We start from the raw sequence: 21,584 nt of genomic DNA, 5'->3' as shown, positions 1-21,584 counted from the left end.
CAAAGCCAATCCAGAAGGATACTATGGTCGTGGTATCAAAATCCACTGAAAGATCCAGCAGGCCAGAATGGTTCCATCACCTCCATATCAAGCTCTCCAAAGGTCCAAATGCAACCAATCTCGTTTCAGTGTTGTGCCCAGGTGTGAACCCAGATAGAAGAGGGTCCAGACAGTCCACTTAATTCAGGGCTGTAGCTGTGTGTCAACCACTTTCTCTTCAACTTTCCCTAAACAGAGAAAATTGAAGACTGGGTGAAAGTTGCCTAATAAAAGAGGATGACCTTTTGAGAAGGTGTATGCCATCACCTCCTTCAAGACAGGCTAGGCCACCCACTCTCACAAAGAGACATTAATCACCCCTTGGACCTAACCACCTGCCACCTCCCAGGAAACCTTAACCAACCAGGAGGGGCATACATAGCCATGCCCACAGTCCCAAGAACCCTGACCACTTCCTCGAGAGAAACTGGCTTAAACTCTTCCTGGATAACAAAGCTCAGTCATGTTCCTTTCACCTCCAAAGGACTGACTTTATCTGACAGATACCAAGAGTATTTTTCACAGTGAACCTGCAAGGACTACACTTAAAAAAAACCTAGTTAGCTATCTACTGATGCAATGAGAGCAAAGGTAGAATTATGGTTCAGCGACCTTATGATCACCAGATAAGTCCTAATATAGGCTCTTACCTCTTCTTGATCAGCCTCATTCCTTGTCTTCCTCCAGTAGCACTGTGGGCATCTCTTACATTGCTTCATCTCTCTGAATCATTCAGTAAACCATGGGGCTCTATGAGATCCACACAGAGAGAAAGTTCTCACAGATGCAGTTTGGTCCATGGCCCCTGCCACCTGCTTATTCTAAGTTGTATCAAGAACCTCAGCCGGACCATGTAACAAGAGTTTTTGGGAAAACTCCAAGCTCCCTCTGAAACCACCCTGGGTCTCTCGGGTATTTGGAATGGATCAATCAAATAAAAGATGTTGGACATTTACAACCATGGTATGTGGCCACCTGGAGGGTATCTAGTTGGGAGAGAAGAGGAAGGGGAAGAGGAAGAAGACAGAAAATTATGTTTGACAGAGTATAACCCTTGTGGCAGAAAATCCCACTTTGGAAGCATCTGTCTTTCTGAATGCAAGGAGGAAAAACACAATCTCATAGATTATATTCATATGTTACCTGCTGTTATGACCCATCTTACAGAATCTGGAGCAAAGGAATCTGGAGCAAAGGAAGGACTATTAAGAGATTCATCCAGATCTACCCATGAACTTCTATAGTAGGTGTTTCTCAGACATCTGATGGGTATTTGAAGCCACAACTTCATACTCAGTTGAACAGAAGTATAACATGAAGCCAGTGTCAGTTAGAAATAATTTCCCAGATTATTATTCAAAAATTTTGATCTTCTACAGATCCAGAACTTTCCATTTTTTTAAAAAAAGTGCCGTTTGGTTGCAGCTCATAGTTCTTTAATCTCTTATATCATTTTTGGCTGCAGGCAATGCTGCTCCCCACTTCCCTGAAAACTATACATGATTTATTTTCCTTTGGATGACATAACTTTGGGAAACAGTGATATCTATGCAACATTTGTTTTCTTTATAAACACAGAAGCATCTGTCTCCTATGGCTAAATTCGCAGGCCAGGGCTCTCTCCCCTGGTCTTTCTGAATGTAAACTGAAAGCTGCAAAAAAAAAAAAAAAACCAACAACAACTTGCATTTACCTCTTTCCTTTTACTAAAGAATTTCATATTCCAAAGGCTGGAGGAAACAGAATTCAGGCTGCAGAGAGACATTTCTGCCCTGTTAAAATAAATTGGAACATACAATATTCCAGCTTTCTTAGACCAATTTAATAACGATCCTTAGAAATATTACAGAAAAATATCCATTGAAAAACAGTACATCTCAAATTACCTGGTAATGGGTTTCTTTATATAGTGTTATTTTGTTGGGCAATGTACTCTGCACATTAATTATACCAGCCCTGATATAAAGTTACATTACATGGGAAAGAAAAATCATACTGCTGAATGCTTTTGGTTTTTAAAATGTTTGAAGATATATTTACAGGACAGCAAAGATTTTGGCTAAGGTAAGCTACTTCACAAAGTGTATATGTATATATAAATTTAAATATTCCCACTAATTTAGATCTGTCTGGTTTCAGAAGATTTTCCAAGACACATATTATTTCTCTTTCTATGCACCTGAAAATGGAAACAAGGAAGTATATGCAGAAATTTCATTATCAGATAATCATAATGACAACCAGTTTGATCTAGTAGTTAAAGTACCAGACTAGAAAGCAGAAGACTGTGAGTTCAAGTCCTGTTTTATCCATGAAAGCCAGCTGGATTGCTGTCGCTTAGCACATAGGTGGATGTTGTGGGGAAAATAGAAGGAGGAAGGTATGTTGGATATGTTCTCTACCTTATGTTATTTGTTGAAATAATAAAGGCAGGATAGAAATAATAAATAAATAATCTAATATGTGAAAGGGCTGCCTAAGTTAAGAGAAATAGTGAAAAAATGAATTTGAGAGAATTCACTTGATTCTGCTATTTATTTGGTAGATCTTCAAATAAATATAAACTTGTTCTTTACATATTTCAAAGACACTTCCAGATCTTCTTCAGCAGTCTCCCACCAAGGTACGGCCAGGCCTGCTTGTCTTCAATGTAGAATGTCTTTCAAGGCCTTCAAAACAGATTATTTGGGAGTAATTTCGCTTGTAGCTACTTTGACTTGCAGTAGATGGCAGTGAATGAACACAAAAGGCTTACTATTTCTATGGGCTGAAAAAATAAGCGAGACAATTTGAAATATGGAATGCGTTTGGTATAGAATAAGCATACTTGGGTCTGACAGGATAAAAGGATGAATAGGTAGGCTAATAAAACATATGAAATTACCAAACTAGACAGCAATGACCATATGAACAAATAGACTAAGTATGTTTTCATAACAGCGATTATAGACATGAGGAACAATATTCAGGAAGTTAGTTCCCTCTCTTATTATTAAAGTAAGGGGTAAATAGAGATCAGGTTGGAGCTTGAAACAAAATGGTAGCTTGAACTCTACAAGATTTATCTATGGGTGAACATTTATGCATGTCTACTCAAAAGAATGTCCTATTTTCAACAAAGCATGCTTTCAAACAAGAGTAGAATAAAATCATAGCCTTAATGGAATTGGACTGTTTTCTGAGAATACAGTGACAAATGGTGATTTAATTAAGTATAAAAGAGCAGCTTTAGGTAGTGCTAGTCCTAATTTCCAGATATCTCTCCAACAAGCATAGATTAGGTTGTGAGTATTATATAGATCAGGGGTCCCCAAATTTAGCTGGCTGGAGAATTCTGGGAGTTGATGTCCACAAGTCTTAAAGTTGCCAAGTTTGGAGATCTCTGTTATAGATCAAGATTAGATACCATTTTAATGAAACATAAATCACTTCCATGAATGTCACCCAATCAGTTCAAACCAACCAGGATTAGCATTCATGAAAACATAATACTTGCTGAAAAGATGTAGAGCCTTTTCCAATTGACCAACAGATGAGGGCAAAGAAATTTAGTTGGTACTTTACCCTCTGAACCAGTTCCCTCACTCCAATGTTACAGAAAATGGAAATAAATACATTGCTCACATGCTCACAAAATACCCCTTGCTCACATTTTACACAACATTTTGTGCATGTATCTAGAAGCATGCAAAACAATAACAATCCTGAATTCTTGCTGTGAGCAATTTTAAAGCCATCCCCAACTACCATTCCTCCATTTAACAGCCCTTGTGAGAAGTGACAAGAAATACACTTATACGTGGCAGAAGACCCACATACTACTATAGTGTTTGAAAAAGGAGGTGGGGAGCTTCCCTTTAAATGACCAATATTTAAAATTCTGTGGGAAGAGAATTGTCTTGAGTAAAGAAGGTGGGAGATGGAGTTAATCACAACCACATAGGTCTGCATCTGTTCCAACCAGGCATAAAGTCCACATGTCAGAATGCCTGCGTTGCATAAAAACCAGCCTCTTGCAAAGCTTTTCTTCATCTGCAGGGTGCTATCATACACAGGTTTCCTTGGAAAAGATTCCAACTCAGTTCCATTTTCAACTATTGCTTCTATTTTCTCTGTTTGTCTACACTAAGCTTTAACTCATTTTTATAGAAAACCAGCTTCTTGCAAACATTAAAGTCACGGCGGGATATATCTACAGGAGGCATTATTTTCCACCAGCTTTGATAGTCTGCTAGACAAATAAGTTAGATATCTGATAGCTAACACTTTTTTTTAGTTAGTGCGTATCCCTAGAACCAACAAATGTAATTGCTAATAAATGTTATTGGCCAAGGCTACTATACTATTGTTTATCACACCATAAAGAGAATTGAATCAAGTAGATTTTTTTCTTCAGAAGACAGATAAAGATAAATTTGCCTTAGCACTTTTTTGATCATCCTCACCCTAAATCTCTCAAAAGATCTCACTTACATTATCTAATATTGCAAGAGGGGAAGATGGAACTTTTGTCTACCCTTTTATCCCATATCCCGACATCACAGGGAGAGGAAGTTTTGCTGTCAATAATTATCTTGAAAGACCCATGGAAGACTATTTCAACAGACTAGTGGTTCTCAACTGTGATCCATGGACCCCTGGGGGCCCCACAATGTCATCACAGGGAGTCTGTGGAGTCTTGAAGAAATGTTATGATTTAAATCTTGAGTTAAGTCTTGGTGGTCTGTGGCCATGGACTGTGGCCACAAAAGGTATTGAAAGCCATCTGTGGTGAAGAAAAGCTTGAAAACCACTGCAATAGATGATTACTGTGGTGAGATTACTATATGCACAAAGATAGAAAGATTTGGCATTACCCACCATGGCAGAATGCTTGGTGAAATGGTGAAACTTGGTGAACATGCTGAGATGCTTGGTGAATATGGATAAACTGATTTTTTGCCGATATGGATAAACTGATTTTTTTTATTGGAGACAAGGATAATATCAACATTTATTGGTAACTGGAAAACCCTTTATGGACTTCTTGTGTAAAAAAAATAAAAGGAAAACTTGTGATTTATGATTTTGAGAATTAGACAATATTGATTATAGAAAAGGGAAAAGACATGATGTAGCTTTAGAGCAAGGGGCTGGTTGATTATATATTCCTTCTTTTAGTTTCTTTTCCTTTTTCTACATCCTTTATCTTTGTGTCATCTTTAACTTTCCTGTCTTTTTTATTTTTCACATTTACTTTATAATATATTTTTCTTTGTATGTATTTTATTATATACATAAATTCTTTTAATACAAATTATTTTAAAAAAGAATTTGAAAAACTTGCATTTCAGTTCTGAAAATTTGAATGGATCATGATCTGAGAATACTTGAATGTTATGAACCTTCAAATTTGAAAGTTTGAAATTCTTGAAACAAGCAGGGGGAAAGAACATGATTGTTGAAGTGGAAGAAAGTGGAAGACAGGAAGAGCATATTCCAACATTGAATTAATGAACTGGTAGTAACAGATATTGCAACAGATAGCATAGCAGTAGTGGAATAAAGAGAGGGAGTTGTTCTAAATTCCCCTTATGGCTTACTCTGACAAATATAGAAGAACAAGTAGGTCTTAAGACATTTAGGGCTTTAGACAGTTGAATGAATGCTTTTTATTGTTCCCATAACCAAATATGGGAATAAATATTTTGAAGTTATACCATATGATCATTTGGGGCCCATGAATTCCTTGGAACAGTCTTCAATTGCAAACTGCCATAGACTACATTGAAGTGGTCCATGATAGAAGTTTTAACTTAACCAGTGATTATCAGCTTCACAGAACAATGCTTATATAAGTTATACCGTATAATCATTTGGGCCCATGAACTCATTGGAACAGTCTTCATTTGCAAACTGCCATAGACTACATTTAAGTGACCCATGATAGAAGTTTTAACTTAACCAATGTGATTATCAGCATCATAGGACAATGTTCATATAAATGACTTAAATCGAAGCAGACTCTTGTTCAGCTGGAACCTGCCAAATTCAGTCTAAATATCTAGCTCTGTGCAACCAACCATAATAATACTATCTTAGCTTATACAATCTCCTCAGTTCAAGTTAATATAATTATTCTATGTCTGTCTGTCTGTCTGTCTGTCTGTCTGTCTGTCTGTCTGTCTCTATCATCTGATTCAGTGAAATATTACTATTGTTTCAAATTAGGAAAAAACCCTTTACCAAATTACTGCATAACTATATTTTCTCAATAAATTGGGATGTGCTATTTTTTTATTTGTTAGTATTTCTTGTAAATCTAAATGTTTACGTGTCATACAAAATTCAAAAATAATATAAAAATTATAAAGATAAATATGAAAAATGTAGTCCAACCTAGCAGCTCGTCCTTGCTACATAAACAATATTAAAAGACAAAAAATGCAATACAGAATAAGCATAGCTAGGCAACACTGAAATTAAAACTACTGGGACTACAATAAACTACTAAAAGATTAGAAAGGTAGAAAGTTCTTAAGAGTAGATGAAGCAAAATGCAGACCCTGACTTTATTAGGTTATCTATTAAAAAAAAACCTTTGAAACAAAGCTTTTTGAAATAGTTTTTGTTCCATAGTTATACTGTGTATTCTAAGTATACTCAACAGGGATCCTATTACTAGTGAAGAGATTCCTTCTTTTCAAGGGGAAACAATATAGATCTAGATAATGTTAAGCTTCAACAAATATGTCATCATCATCATCATCATCATCATCATCATCATCATTTTAGCCATTGACTATCCACTGCAGGATGAAGGCCACTTCCGCATATTTCCAACTAATACGGTCCTGAGCTGTCTTTTGCCAATTGGGCCCACAATACTTGCTGATGTCTTTGATCCAACTTATTTTAAGTCTCTTTCACAGATGCTTTTTATCAAGTAGGATCCATTCTATGACTGCCTCGGTCCCATCAGTTCTTCTCGCTATGTGACCAGCGCATTTCCATTGCAATTCTTTTACTTTCTTAATTATATCATATATTTTCATGTGTTCTCTTATCCATGTGCAGGTTTTTTTTCTATCTTGTCTTATAATAAAAATCTGGAATTTACAGTCCAAGTACATCTAAAAAAGGCTGGAGAATACTTATTGATCATCTGTTTCATGACTCATCTGAGCTGGACATATGACTACATTTTTTTTTTCAGCAGATTATGCCAAAATTTAACCAATTATCAATGTTATAGCTCAACAAAAGGCAGTTTGGTTGTCTCTGTGAGCTTATTTTTATCTTTTAAATTTTATCTTGACAAATTTTGGGTATACAGTTCATCCGAATAGTGCCAAAAGGCACAAACATGGATTTTCTTTCTGTCTTAGGACTAAATTCTAAATGGGCAGATAGATTTGGCAGATGCAAAAACAAGAAATGTAATAACTTTAGAACAGCTAGGTCAGTTTATATTGGCTGAAAACTGAGTTCCCTGCTTCCAGATAGGCTTTAATGATAATATTTTGGTTATATTTGTGAGAACAGAAGATTCTACAGATCCTAGGCATACTTTGTAGATACAAACAATAATAGGCTCAGAGTTTTCTTGCCTTGTAGAAAGACATATTTTTCTGCTTAATGAGCAAGAGAAGGATTGCCAACATGTAATTATACAAAATATATATCATGCTGATTAGGGATTCTTGTTCTTTAATGTTCAAAAGAAGCTTTTAAGTTCATGTTATATCTTCTCTTTTCCTTTCTAATGAGATATGCCTTATCTGGCTTAGGGCATGAAAAAAGATACAATTAGTTTGAGGGGAAAAAAATGCTATAGTGTCATCAGTAAGGAGATTTCTTCCAAAAGTATAAGATGAAGTCTCCATTTTCCTGAAGCTCCCTCCTGGTTGGATGATGGAATTCACAGTCAAAACAAAAATTAATTAATTGAAAATTCCCAATCAGAGTTCTGCTAAATCACAGTAGAGTTTGGCAATTTTTCTTAGAGAATCAGGATAGAAAAAATAACTTTTTGGCTAACCTGCTTCTAAAACTGCAAATGTTACATACACACATAAGTATGTATGTATGAGTGCATGTATGTATATAACAATTGGAGTTCTAGAAGCAGGTTAGCCAAACAGTTACTATACACACACACACACACACACACACACACCAATTAAAAAAAAAACAAGAAATAACAGATATAAGAAGGAAAACTCCTGGAGCATTCTTGGTAGGGAAAATTTCCCATATAGAACTGGTCTAGTTTCCATATTGGAGAAGGCTCAATTAATAGTGGAAACAGCTTCTGATCAATTGACATAACAAGGAAACATGGCAAGTTGAGTAGAGGAACTCTAAAATTTGTCCTAAGTGTTGTGCAGGGAGGAGCTTTGTTTTTGTAGGGGGTAGGGGCAAGTTTAGGAGATAAAAAAATAAACAGAAAATATTTCAGCACATCTGACAAGAAGCCAGTAAATAGTCTGCTAACTCTTAGGGTCAAATTGGAACATATATGTTCATAACTAAGTTTATTGAATATATAAGCAAGAATATGCACACACACACACACACACACCAACATCCACCAACACTCTCACACACAAGCTAAATGTATATATACAAAATTAAAGCATAAAATTGTATGTATGGTATGGTATGGTATGGTATGGTATGGTATGGTATGGTATGTATGTATGTATGTATGTATGTATGTATGTATGTATGTATGTATGTAAAGCTGCCCACTTTAAAATAAAATTTTCTTTCTTGCATTTTCCAAACTTTGGTTCATTAATGTTTCCTGGGTCTCCTGTTTCACAAATCTGCCACTTGCATAGATTTACATATTAAGAGATTGTGGTTTCAATTTCTTCAGGGTAACTAGAAGATGATATGTTCTCTTCCTACCTAGAGATGGTTGCTGGTCCATATTTGCAACAGGTTGACTTGAGATCCACTTGATGCCACAGTCTTGGGACAGAGTCAACTGGTCATTAAGTAATTCACACAATAAAGAGAGAGCCAGTTCAGCTTTAAAAAACAGGGTCTGTTTGGAGATAAATATGAATAACTCTGACATAATTAACTGGGTCATTTATGCAGCTTAAACAGTTCCTGTAATATGTTGACTGCCCTTGTTATGTGAACAGAGCTACTAAGTACAGTATTATGTGGACCATATATTGTGGTTTTTTTTACGTAAGCAATTGTATTTTGGTTCTGTTTAAGGACATCCAGGGCTTACATAATTATACTCTATGCAACCAGCTAATAAATTTTTAATGCTGCCGGAGATATGCTTGGTTTCTTTAATGTGTATTAGGTTAGGAGGCTCATCTGCTAATATGAAAAAGCAGATTTATGTGCCATGTGGCCTGAAAACTAGAGTTAATAATCAGAAAAATCAGAAAGAAATACAACAGATGCAATGTATTCAGTGGGAAGGAAAATTCTAATGCTTTGCATTGCTGTGTTGTAAACAAGGACCAAGCTAATAATAGTAATCCGGGGGAAATGTAATATTTCTCAAAGAGGTCCTCCAATTTTAGTGGCACCAGCATGATCTTTGACCAGAGAATCATGTTGATAGATGTTGACACAAAGCCACATTCCTCCCCACCCCCAAATTTCAGGATAATAAAAATGTTCAGGAAAAAGAAAACAAACTTTAGTGACTTTAACATTCAAAAACTTCAAGCATGCTACTAGAAAGAAGATACTTTCTAACGTTTCTCATTTTAAAGCGATGGATTTACCTCTAGAAGTTGTGAATTCTCCAACATTGGAAGTTTTTAAAAAGATGTTGGATAGCCATTTGTCTGAAGTGGTGTAGGGTTTCCTGCCTAAGCAGGGGGTTGGACTAGAAGACCTCCAAGGTCCCTTCCAACTCTATTATTCTATTCTATTTAATGTATCTCCGTGTACACATATATTCCATACTTCCTGCCAAATTAAATTGACCATCTGCTTGAAGAAAGGATAAGGACACTTTTCTTGATAACAAAACAGATAATTTTTAGTTGACAAAAAAGAAAAGACAAATTTTAAGAAATTAATTAGTTCCAGTAATTTTAACTAGCTTGGCAAGATAACTTCTGATTTCATAATTTCCATGTGTGTGTTTTTTTAAACTTCATTCTTCTTTACTATTTTGCTTTGCTGAATTATTTTAATAAAGCTCTTTTCATTGTGCAGTAATACAGATGAGCTATGGTTTTTGATTCTCGATTGGTTTATAGTGCTGTATACAAATTGTGTTGTATTTTATACAACAATTATTATTGTATACAATGCAATATTGTATTGTATATCTTGCAGACATAATCTGTACATATTTCAAAAACAGATTTCCTATTTCTATGGCCTACAGCATGTTCTGGAGGGTAAGAAATCCTTTGGAACAAAACAGAAAGGATTACACAGGATTCCAAATATATGGTGGTTGGGTAGAAGATAAATTCCTGCCAGAAGCAGCTTGAACAACAAAAGACAAATATTTATATATTTCTGCACATTATCAATATTATATTATATGTTGTTAAATATTCATTCAAGAGTGATATGTCTCCATCTGTAAAGACAGTTGTGAACTAGATCCAATGCAGAGTGGAAGTCCTTCTTGTGAGAATTGTTTCAATAAACCCTTCTAGACATTAGTTATAATTATATTTGCTTTCACAAAGACCTTATAATAGTGGGTTCATGTGATTTTACCAAAATAACAAAACAACTACAAATTGTTGATTTCAATTACTTGATTGAATTTTAATCAAGGTTTATTTCCCTGATCAATTTTGTTCCCTTTTGAGCTGTGCAGGCTTGAAGTAGAATTCAGGGAGAAAAAATATGACTAATAATGGCAGAAATCCAGTGATAACCACCAGGACAATCCTCTGTTCATCTGCTGGCATTTCACTCTCAATTTCACCCAGCTGTCTCAGGCTAAGATGCTTCCTCATGCCCACCATAATGTGCATTTCTCCAGTCCTTGAGTCAGCAGAAAATATGAGATCACAATTGTGCCACTCTGATTGCTGAGCTCTAACGTGCGTCAATACTGAGGTGTAAAAGTAATCTGTTTGTACAGTTTTATTGCAGCACAATTTAAGAGCAGTTGTTGGTAAATTGACTTACTTTTGTTCCCCTAACCCATGTAATGGCAGCTTCCAAGTGCTTTTGTTGAAGTGTGGCAAGGTGAGCTAGGGCAAGTGTGTGGGTAGGTACCTGGGGTGGAGGCTTTTGCCTGACTGGTAGGTCACCAGTGAGAAGTGTTCCATGCCAATAAACTCTAAACACCAATGTTCAAAAATTGCCTAGAAGAGGAAAGTCTGTAGAGATTCTCAGTCATCCAGGACATGGTTGTCGCAAAGGTACTTTTTCAGGAGGCAACTGGAGTTTGTTTTTCCTTTTGAAGACATTTCACTTCTCATTTAAAAAGCTTCTTCAACTCTGACAGGAGTTTCCATTCCCCATCATCCTGTCAGAAGTGAAGAAGCTTCTTGAATGAGAAGCAAAACATCTTCAAAAGGAAAAACAAAGTCTAGTTACCTCCAGAAAAAGCACCTTTGGAACCTAGAAGAGGAAAGTGACATAACTTTTGTCAATAAAGTTTCCAGAGAAAATCTGCCTATGCAAAATCCTTATTACAGAAGCAGCAGAAAACATTAATCTAGGGGTCTTCAAACATGACAGCTTTGAGATTGTGGACTTCAACTCCCAGAATTCCTCCCCCAGTCATGTTAGCTCAGGAATTCTGGGAGTTGAAGTCCACAAGTCTTAAACTTGTCAAATTTGAAGACCCTTGCATTAATGCATTTGCGACACAATCAGAAAATCTCTCGTTCCCTCCACCTCTCTCTCTGCCCCTCCTCCCTCTCCCTCCCCCCTCGCCATCTATCATCTATGTAACAACTATGTTACCACATTTCTAAACTGCCTATCTCACCTAAACAATCTTGGGTAGTTTTCAATAAAAACATAAAAAGCACTACAAAAGTACAAACATACATTCAACAGTTAAAACAGAATTAAGAACAAAGTTAAAATCAAAAAGCCAGAGGGACCACCCTCTTGTCACAAGCTACACCCTGGGTTGCATATCATTCTTCGACCTCCATCGCAATTGGCAGAGGCAGGTCTTAACGCTCTTTAGAGGTGAGAGGGAAGAAGAGGGAAGAACGGAGATCACAGTTGAATATGCTGGTTTCACTTTTATTCTCTTTGATCTCCACAAATACACATAGAGGTGTTTTTGATGTTTCAGAGCTCTTAAATTCATTGACTATTCATAAACAGAAGAGGCTCCCTATTGCACAGAAACCTCTAATTGTGGACAGCAACAAGAATAATATCAGGGCATGCAAAATTAGTGTGTTCATTCTTGTCCCCACAGAATGAGAGTGAGCATCTGTCAAATTGCATGTGGACCCTGATATCTCCATTTGTGTCTTCTTCAGCATTCCCAGTTTTAACAACAATTGTGATGTGTGTGTGTGTGCACATGTGCACGTGTGTGTGTTAAGGAAGAGAATGGAAGCAGGTTATCTCCCAGAAACTTCCCAGAAGCATTCCTGTCTTGGTCTCCAACCCCATACGTTCATTGGAAAGTCTGTTGTGGCTGCCCAAAGAATCCAGACACTGAATTGGAATCCAATTGTTCACATGTTGCCCTACACAACATAATAGTAAATTATTTCTCTTTTTGTGTAAGGAAAATCAGTGAGAATGAAAGCTAAATTCTAAATTGATTTGGGAATATAAAAGGAATTATTTCTTGGTAGATCTGCATATAATTTCAGATTTAACAGATAATTTAACAGATTTAACAGATAATCAGAGTTGGAAGGGAACTTGTAGGTCATCTAGTCCAACCCGCTGCCCAAGCGGGAGACCCTACACCATTTCTGACAAATGGCAGTCCAATCTCTTCTTGAAAGTCTCAAGTGATGGCACTCCCACAACTTCCGAGGGCAAGCTGTTCCATTGGTTGATTGTTCTCACTGTCAGAAAGTTTCTCCTTATTTCCAGGTTAAATCTCTCCTTGTTCAGTTTCCATCCATTATTCCTTGTCTGGCCTACAGGCACTTTAGAAAATAGTTTGACCCCTTCCTCCCTGTGGCAGCCCCTCAAATATTGGAAGACCGCTAACATGTCTCCCCTGGTTCTTCTCTTTACTAGACTAGCCAAGCCCAGTTCCTGCAACCGTTCGTTGTATGTTTTAGCCTCCAGTCCCCTAATCATCCTGGTTGCTCTTCTCTGCACTTTTTCTAGAGTCTCAACATCTTTTTTATAATGTGGTGAACAAAACTGGATGCAGTACTCTAGGGGTGGTCTTACTAAGGCTTTATAGAGTGGTATTAGTACCTCACTTGATCTTCATTGTATCCATCTGTTAATGCAGTTTAGGATTGCATTAGCTTCTTTGGCTGCTGCTGCACACGGCTGGCTCCTATTTAGCTTGTTGTCCACTAAGACTCCAAGATCCCTTTCAACGTTACTGCTATTGAGCCTGGTTTCACCCAGTCTATATGTGTACTTTTGGTTTTTCTTGCCTAAGTGAAGGACTTTACTTTTCTCTACATTGAATTTCATTTTATTAGATATGGCCCAGTGTTCTAGTCTGTCAAGATCCATCTAGATCTTGAGCCTATCTTCTTGGGTGTTAGCTATTCCTGCCAGCTTAGTATCATCTGCAAAGTTGGTAAGTTCCCCTTCTATTCCCTCATCTAAGTCGTTAATGAAAATATTGAAGAGTAATGCAACTAACTTAGTTGATGCTCAAATTAGATTTAGGTTTTTTTAAAAAAAAATCAACATACATTCAAATAAACAATAAAGTAGTAAGATAGTACTACTTCATTGATTAGCCATTAGGTCATATCAGAATATAAAATATAAAATACAGAACAATAATAAAACAGGCATGGATGTAAATCTTTTGAACAAGATTATCTTGGGGGAAATGTCCTAAGGTTAATATTTCAAATAGCCATTAGAAACAGGAATTTAAAACGTCAGAATCAAAATATTCTTCACAGAAAACTCATATTTATCCAAAAGAAAGCCAGACATATTTCCTGATACATGGAAAGATGACAGGCCCCCAAGCAAGGAGGACAATGTGAGCAAGAATAAGCTGGACTGTGCAGTAAACAGGAATGACAAGCCTATTTGTATTGAAGGGTTCTTGTTTTCCTATCCTTCTTTCACATGATGATATTTTCAATCGTCATAGATTAGAATTTTTTCACATGATGTAGGAGGAATACATTTCATTAGTTACATGGATTTGATCTTGTTTTAGATCACTAGAAGTTAATCAAGTTTAGCAATCTGTCCAAAACACAATGGGCGCATTTCTTGTATTTGAACAAGCAAGATAATTCTATGACTGTAATCTTGTTGCTTGTATCCTAACGATTTTTATTGACTGTTTCCTAGTATGATTTGATTGCTTATTGTACCCTATGACTATTATTAAATGTTGCACCTTATGATTGTTGACTCTTGACGAATGTACCTTTTCTTTTATGTATAATGAGAGCATGTGCACCAAGACAAATTCCTTGTGTGTCCAATCACACTTGGCCAATAAAGAATTCTATTCTATTCTATTCTATTCTATTCTATTCTATTCTATTCTATTCTATTCTATTCTATTCTAGAAATGGAAACATTTACTTTTTACTACTACTGTACTGCTGCTATTTAATTAAAAAATAGAATAGAATTCTTTATTGGCTGAGTGTGATTGGACACACAAGGAATTTAATTAAGGTGCATTCTCCTCTCTAAATTGAGAGCAAACCCAACTCGTTATTACTAGCACTGATGATACTACCTAGCTTGAGTAATGAAACATCTGTAAGAAGGCAACCAAGCTCAGAGACCACCAGGGACCCCTCATTTCAACCCCAAGTTAAAAATATTCTCTTTTATTGGTATTCTTTTCTCTGCGTTGCATGTCTTTTGGTATGCTTTATTTTCAGGATCTTACTCAGACATCCTATGTACTCTTGAAACATTTTACATGGGACTATAGGTATAACGTTTAGTCCCTCTCCCTTTGGAAATAATTCTGGTCTTTCCCATGTATAATTTTGAGATCTTTCTTTCAAAAGCCAATCATTCTTTTTCATCAGGCAACATAAGGAAAAAAAATATAGGGCACATTCTCTTCATTTGCTCTCATACCAGTCAAGCTTGCAAGCCAACTCATTTACATGGGGTAAAATAAAACACCATGGAATAAGAAGGAGGGGAGGAACCTTATTTTTGAATCAACACGCATAAGATTTCTTGGAAACATATTAACTTAACTATACCAATATTTCCCGGCAGTGAGTTTGGCTGAATATTTACATGAATTGCTAAGTTGATGTCTCTTTTATTTTTTCTAAAGAATCATGCCAGCTAAATATAGTCAGATTGTGGATAGCGGGAAGAGAAGGGAGATTATTATTATTTTGCTTTCTCTCCAGAATCCAAATGCAAGCTTGGAGCATGGGAACTGCATCTCAGTGCAGGCTTAAGGAAAAGCTAGAGGAAAGGCTTAACTAGATGGCAAGTATTTTAAGAGGACAAAGAAAAACCTGATTCACAGGAATTAACATAAGAAGAAGCCCTGATTTTTCAGCTTAATACACATTAGGACATTAAAGAAGTGAAACTAATTTTTGTCATTAACCTTAAAAATTTGGTGCTTTGGGAAAACTCCCAGCTGCTCCTTGCAATCTGTCGCTCAAGGAAAGCAAAGCTAACTGTTTCTGTTTGTCTGCATTAAGTTGTCTTTTTCAAATCTTCTCAATATTTTGTTCATTGGGAAGGGTTGGCCAGTTGTTCAACATCTCTTTGGCTTTGCAGTTAGAAGAAAGACAAAAGACAGACAGTTTACTCCTGACTGGACCCCTCTCTGGACTTAGTGCATAAAACAGAAAAAAAATGAACTTGCAATTTTTATTTTTGATAGATAGGATAGATTATGTAAAGAAGAGAGTCATTATGTAACTTTTAAAAAACAAGATATGTAAATTTAAAATTGTACTTATAATTGCTATGAAGATTGGAAGCAGCTTTGTATCTTTGTATCTTTTTTTCTATTTCTCTTACTTGTTCTTTCTCTTTTGTGTTTTTAGCTTTCTTTTTTATTCATTTTTCTTCCTTCTTTACTTTGCATTGGTTTGTATTCATTTTTTTATTTTTTTAATAATTATTTTAGAAATAATTATTTTAAATTAGTTTAGCTTTCGCTTTTTACTTATTCCTCTCCCAAGCAGAGGTGGTATTCAGCAGGTTCTGACCAGTTCTGAAGAACCGGTAGTGGAAATTTTGAGTAGTTCGGAGAACCGGCAAATCCCACCTCTGATTGGAGATTTTGCAGTATCCTTCCCCTGCTATGGCCACCAAGCCACACCCACAGAACCGGTAGTAAATGTTGGATATGGGCTAGATTGAAGAGGCAGGACAATGGTAGAAGGAAAGGATTTCTTTATTTAGCTCTGAACAAAAGACTGCTGCCCAGTGTGCCTGCTGTTCTTTTTACAGGCTGCTGTCCATAATTTCAGCCACTGATGGCTGTTCATTTTCCCGCCTGGAAAATGAACCAATGGGGGAAGTCTGACATCACTGACTTTTCCCCATTGAATATCTAACACCCCTCCCCTCCTGGAAGAAGCATTCATCCGATCAGCTCTCACTCACAGACATAATCACATAAGTAGGAGGGATTCCTATGAGTGCGACTGGACCTTTGCAGTTCACCCCCCCCCCCAGTGGTGGCAACCTGACTGGTTGGGTCTGTTGTCACTCCAGAGACAGCCTTGGGGCTTTTCAGGGGCGGGGCTGGCTCTGATGGAACAGAGGGCTCTGAGTTTCTTTGCTGGACTTCCCCTCCTTCAGCTAAATTATCCCGCGGTGTACTTGAGTTTGAGTCCCACCCTAGAGTGGGGAGGCTTGTGTTTTCAGTATTTGTAGTTGTTAGGGTTGGTCTTACTTCTCTATGTTGTGTTTCTCTTTCTGAGGTTTTCTGGTCGTTCAGATTCCATTCCAATTGTCCCTGGAGTTGGTCTGTGTGTCTGCTCCATATTTTCCCATCTTCTACTTCTACTCTATAAGATTGGGGGCCTGTGACTTGCATTACTTGTGCAGGGGGCCCATGCCCCCCCCCCCCACATAGTTGTGAGCATAGACCAATTGACCTAGATCAAGGTGCTTTTGGTGATTCCCATTCTAGGGTTGGTGCTGAAGGGAGTGCAGGTCTAGATTCCTGACAAGGCGTACAACCCGCAACCCATTTTTCAATTTCCTTATTCATTCCCGGGCACCAAGTATAACTTCTGGCTATTGCTTTCATTCTTACTATCCCAGGGTGGCCCTCATGCAACATTCTTAAGACTTGTTCTCTCAGCGTCTCAGGTATCACAACTCTATCCCCCCACAACAAACACCCTTTAATTATAGACAGTTCATTTTGCTGAATTTTAAATGGTTTAAAGTCACCTTCCAGCGCTTCTTCTGGTCATTCCCTCAACACCCAGTTTAAAATACGCGACAGAGTTTTGTCTTTGGATGAGTGTTTGGCTATCTCTGATGCTGTGATAGGGCTGGTGTCTTCAATGAGGAGCATGGATGTGGCTGGAGCTGGGTCTTCAATAGGTTCCAGAAGGGGACAACGGCTGAGTGCATCTGCATGAGTGATGGTCTTGTCCGGTCGATGTATAAGGTGATAGTTATACACAGCTAAGAAAACAGTCCATCTTGTCATTCTAGGGGACAATATGTTTGGTGTTGGTTTGTTTCCTGCTATGATGCCTACGAGTGGTTTGTGGTCTGTGATAGTTCAAATTGTCTCCCATAAAGATACTTGTGAAAACACTTAATGCCTGCTACTACAGCCAGTGCTTCCTTATCTAGCTGGCTGTAATTCTGTTCAACTTTCGATAAAGTTTTTGAGTAGAAAGCAATGGGTGCTTCTCTGCCATTTGGTAATTTATGGCTGAGAACGGCCCCTACCACAAAAGGAGATGCATCACATGTTAGTGAAAGAGGTAATGTTTCATTATATTGTGCTAGAACACTGTTAGAAGTTAGGAGTCCTTTTATGGATTCAAATGCAGTTGTTTCTCTGTGCCCCCAAGTCCATTCTGCATTTTTATCAAGAAGTCTGTGAAGTGGTTCAGCAACTGTCACTTTCTGTGGTAGAAAAATACTGTAAAAGTTTAAAATCCCAGGAAAGCTTGTAATTCTGTTTTGTTTGTTGGAGTGGGAGCTTCCTTAATTGCTTTTATTTTACTATCGGTGGGGTGTATACCTGTCTCATAATTAGATATCCCAGAAATTCAACACTTGGTATTGCTATGTGACATTTCTCTTTTTTGAGTTGAAGGCCAGCTTCTTGAAATCTGCTCAAGACTAGCCTTAGTCTTTGTTTGAGTTGTTCTTTGTCCTTTGCTGCCACGAGGACATAATCAAAATAAGGTACCACTCCCACAATGCCCTGTAGTAGGCGTTCCATTAAGCTTTGAAATAGTCCAGGGGCTACGCTGACCCCAAATTGCAGCCTTTTGCATTTGAAACCACCCCTGTGTGTTACAATGGTCTGAGCTTCTGCTGTTTCTTCATCCTCAGGTAACTGCTGATAGGCTTGAGCCAAGTCTAATTTGGCAAAAAAATTTCCCCTTTCCTATTAAATGCAATAGATGTTGTACAACTGGCATTGGGTATGCACTCTGTTGCAATGCAGTATTAAGTGAAATTTTATAATTAGCACAGATTCTAATTGACCCACCTGGCTTAACTGGAGGGACTATAGGGATCTCCCACTTAGCGTGATCAACTGGCTCTAGTATTCCCTGGTCTATGAGTTTATCTAATGGTTCATCTAGTTTGGGTCTCAAGGAGAAAGGGACTTGCCTTGGTTTTATTTTGATAGGGGGAACTTTTGGATCCAGGTTGAGGGAAATAGGAGTCCCCTTATACTTGCCTAGGGTTCCGTCGAATACATCCTTGAATTCAGTCTGCAGGTCCTCTCTCATTTGATTGTACTCCTCCACTTGCGTGGTGTGGATGGTCACCTCCACTCCTATGACTCTAAACCATTCTATTCCGAGGAGGCTTGGTACTTCTTTGTCCATGATGGTTAAAGGCAATTCACCAGTGAAGTTTCTGAATTTTATTGGAAAAATTCCTTTTCCTAACACGGGAATTCTGTTCCCTTGGAAATCTTTTAATATTAAACATTGTGGTTTTAGTTGTTGTCAAGTTATGCCAGGGTTTGCTTCTTTTATAGTTGTCCAGGACACCATAGATATGTAGGATCCAGAGTCAATTTCCATATCACAAGGTTTTTCTCCTTTTATCACTGTGATGTTGAATTTCTTTGATTTATGGTGATCAGAATGCCCCACTATTGTGTGTTCATAGTCTCTGTCCTTCTCCATTCTATTCTCTTCCCTCCTGTAATTTGAATGAGGAGGTCTCTGGAATCCCCTTTGTTGTGGGCCACATGGATGATTAGGGAACCCTGCTTGTCTATGACTGGGGTATGCTGGCAGATTTGCTCTGCATGCTTCAGCAATATGCCCCTTTCTCTAGCATTGGTGGCAGATTGTATCCCTGAATTTGCAAACCGCCCGGGGGTGCTTCCCTTTACAGCCTGCACACCATAGAGGTCTCTGGCTCGTCCCTTCGGGCCCTGATCTTCTATCAGGTTTTACTCTATGTATTTCTTCCTCCTCTTCTTTGGAAAGTTCTCCAATCTCCCTCTCTCCCTGATATTTTCTGGTCGTCCTCCATGCTGAGTAAACACTCTCAGATTTCTCAGTTTTAGCTGCTGGTTTTTCTGAGATTTCTGCTGCTTGGGCTTCTCTATTACTTCTTTTAAAGAGATGCTCTTTTTAGTTACCATCTTCCTTTGCAATCTCAGGTCCCTCATTCCAACTACAATTCTATCTCTTAAAGTTATTTCCACATTTTCAAACTCACAGCCTGCAGCAATATCTCGTAGGTTTGGAAGGTAATCATTTATGGTCTCACCTGGTTTCTATTCTCTGCAGTAAAAGTCAAGTCAGTGAGCCAGTGACGATGCAGCGGGAGCATAATGTTCTAACATCTTCTGTAATTCTTTCCATTCCATTGTTTCCACATCTTTGGGAGCAGCTAGGGTTCTAGCCATTTTATAGAAGCGATTTCCACAATATCCCAGGAATAGAGCTCTCTTCCTCTGTTCTGTTGCATCCTGCAGTGAATTTGCTTCTAAAAACATTCAAAATTGTCCCATGTATGAGACCCAGTCATGCTTTTTTGGATCAAAAGGTTCTGGTTGAGTGTGGGTGGACATTCTGATGATCTGCATGGTGATAGCAGGGTTCTGTTGTTAGAATTTTCTGTCTTCACCTCATTTCCTTTGTTCTCTTCTAGAATCCCATCCTCGTCGCCAGGGTGGATATGGGCTAGATTGAAGAGGCAGGACAATGGTAGAAGGAAAGGATTTTTTTATTTAGCTCTGAACAAAAGACTGCTGCCCCGTGTGCCTGCTGTTCTTTTTCCAGGCTGCTGTCCACAATTTCAGCCACTGACAGCTGTTCATTTTCCCGCCTGGAAAATGAACCAATGGGGGAAGTCTGACATCACTGACTTTTCCCCACTGAATATCTAACAGTAAAAAAAAAAAAAATGGAATCCCACCACTGCTCCCAAGTATTTTGCTTTATGTACCACTAATTTAGAATTACACCTGAAGCCATCACCCCTATCAATTGTTCCTTCTATGATCTTCTAGTCCAAAGTACAAACCTGTTATTGCCTCTGTGGCACTGCATCCCTGCAACCTTCATTCAGAAAAGTGATCGTTTCATGATCACAATCCACAATGCCGTCTTTCAATGGGTAAGCTCCTAGGTTCGCAATATACATTGTACTATAAGGAAACCAAATAGGCTGGATTTATAAAACAAGATTAAAATTAATAAGAGCTTAGCATATTGTGCAAATATATGTGATGTATGATTACTTGATACGATTAGTGTACTAATTATTACTGGAAATGTGATCTGGGAATTTTCCAATACATTCAGTGCAATCTTAAGTGATCACAACTATCCTCCACTGGAAATTATATTCGAAGGGATCTGGGTTAGTTTTTTCCTCTCCTTTGCTGTTGTAATGAAAGAAAGACAGACAGAAAGATAGAAAGTCTCAAACCTAAATTGGACACAGAAAGACAGCTGTAGACTGAACAGGAAGTGCTGCCCAAGGCTAAATAAAACAGCTGTTACAATTCTTCTGAATAGAAAGTGCTTCTACAATTCTACTCAGTCCAAGATCAGAAAGCAGATGTTTGTAATTATTGCACATAAAAAGAGCGGCACAGGATGAGCCAATGGAGGAAAAAGCAATCGGACCACTAGATTTACAACTTTCTGCTGCAAACCAGCAACTATTAAGAAACAAGTGTCAGTATTTATTTTTCATTCTTCCTGTACAGTTCACACTAAAGGAATAATCAGTCATTGCTTCTCTATGTTCCGAGGCAAACTGATAACCTAAGCATTCAAGCACAA

General features: G+C 37.7%; 1 long non-coding RNA gene across 3 annotated transcripts in view; it reads right to left on the bottom strand.

Moving 5' to 3' along the window:
* Nucleotides 1-21,584, bottom strand: part of LOC113439132 (uncharacterized) — an 84,727-nt gene that overhangs the window by 11,726 nt on the left and 51,417 nt on the right. Inside the window, exons 3-4 of one of the 3 annotated variants that reach the window (XR_015743480.1) lie at nt 690-1,025; nt 23-227 (exon numbers count right to left, since the gene is read on the bottom strand). The exons of the other annotated variants lie outside the window; for them this stretch is intronic. This is a non-coding gene — a long non-coding RNA (uncharacterized LOC113439132). The remainder of the gene's footprint in view (nt 1-22; nt 228-689; nt 1,026-21,584) is intronic. 3 annotated transcript variants of the gene reach the window in all.

This window comes from Pseudonaja textilis, chromosome 4 (genome assembly GCF_049901715.1).
Source record: "Pseudonaja textilis isolate UNSWEBS1 chromosome 4, rPseTex1.2, whole genome shotgun sequence".
NCBI lineage: Eukaryota > Metazoa > Chordata > Lepidosauria > Squamata > Elapidae > Pseudonaja > Pseudonaja textilis.
Note: the sequence above shows the minus strand (reverse complement) of the source record. Positions and strands in the feature narration are given on the sequence as shown.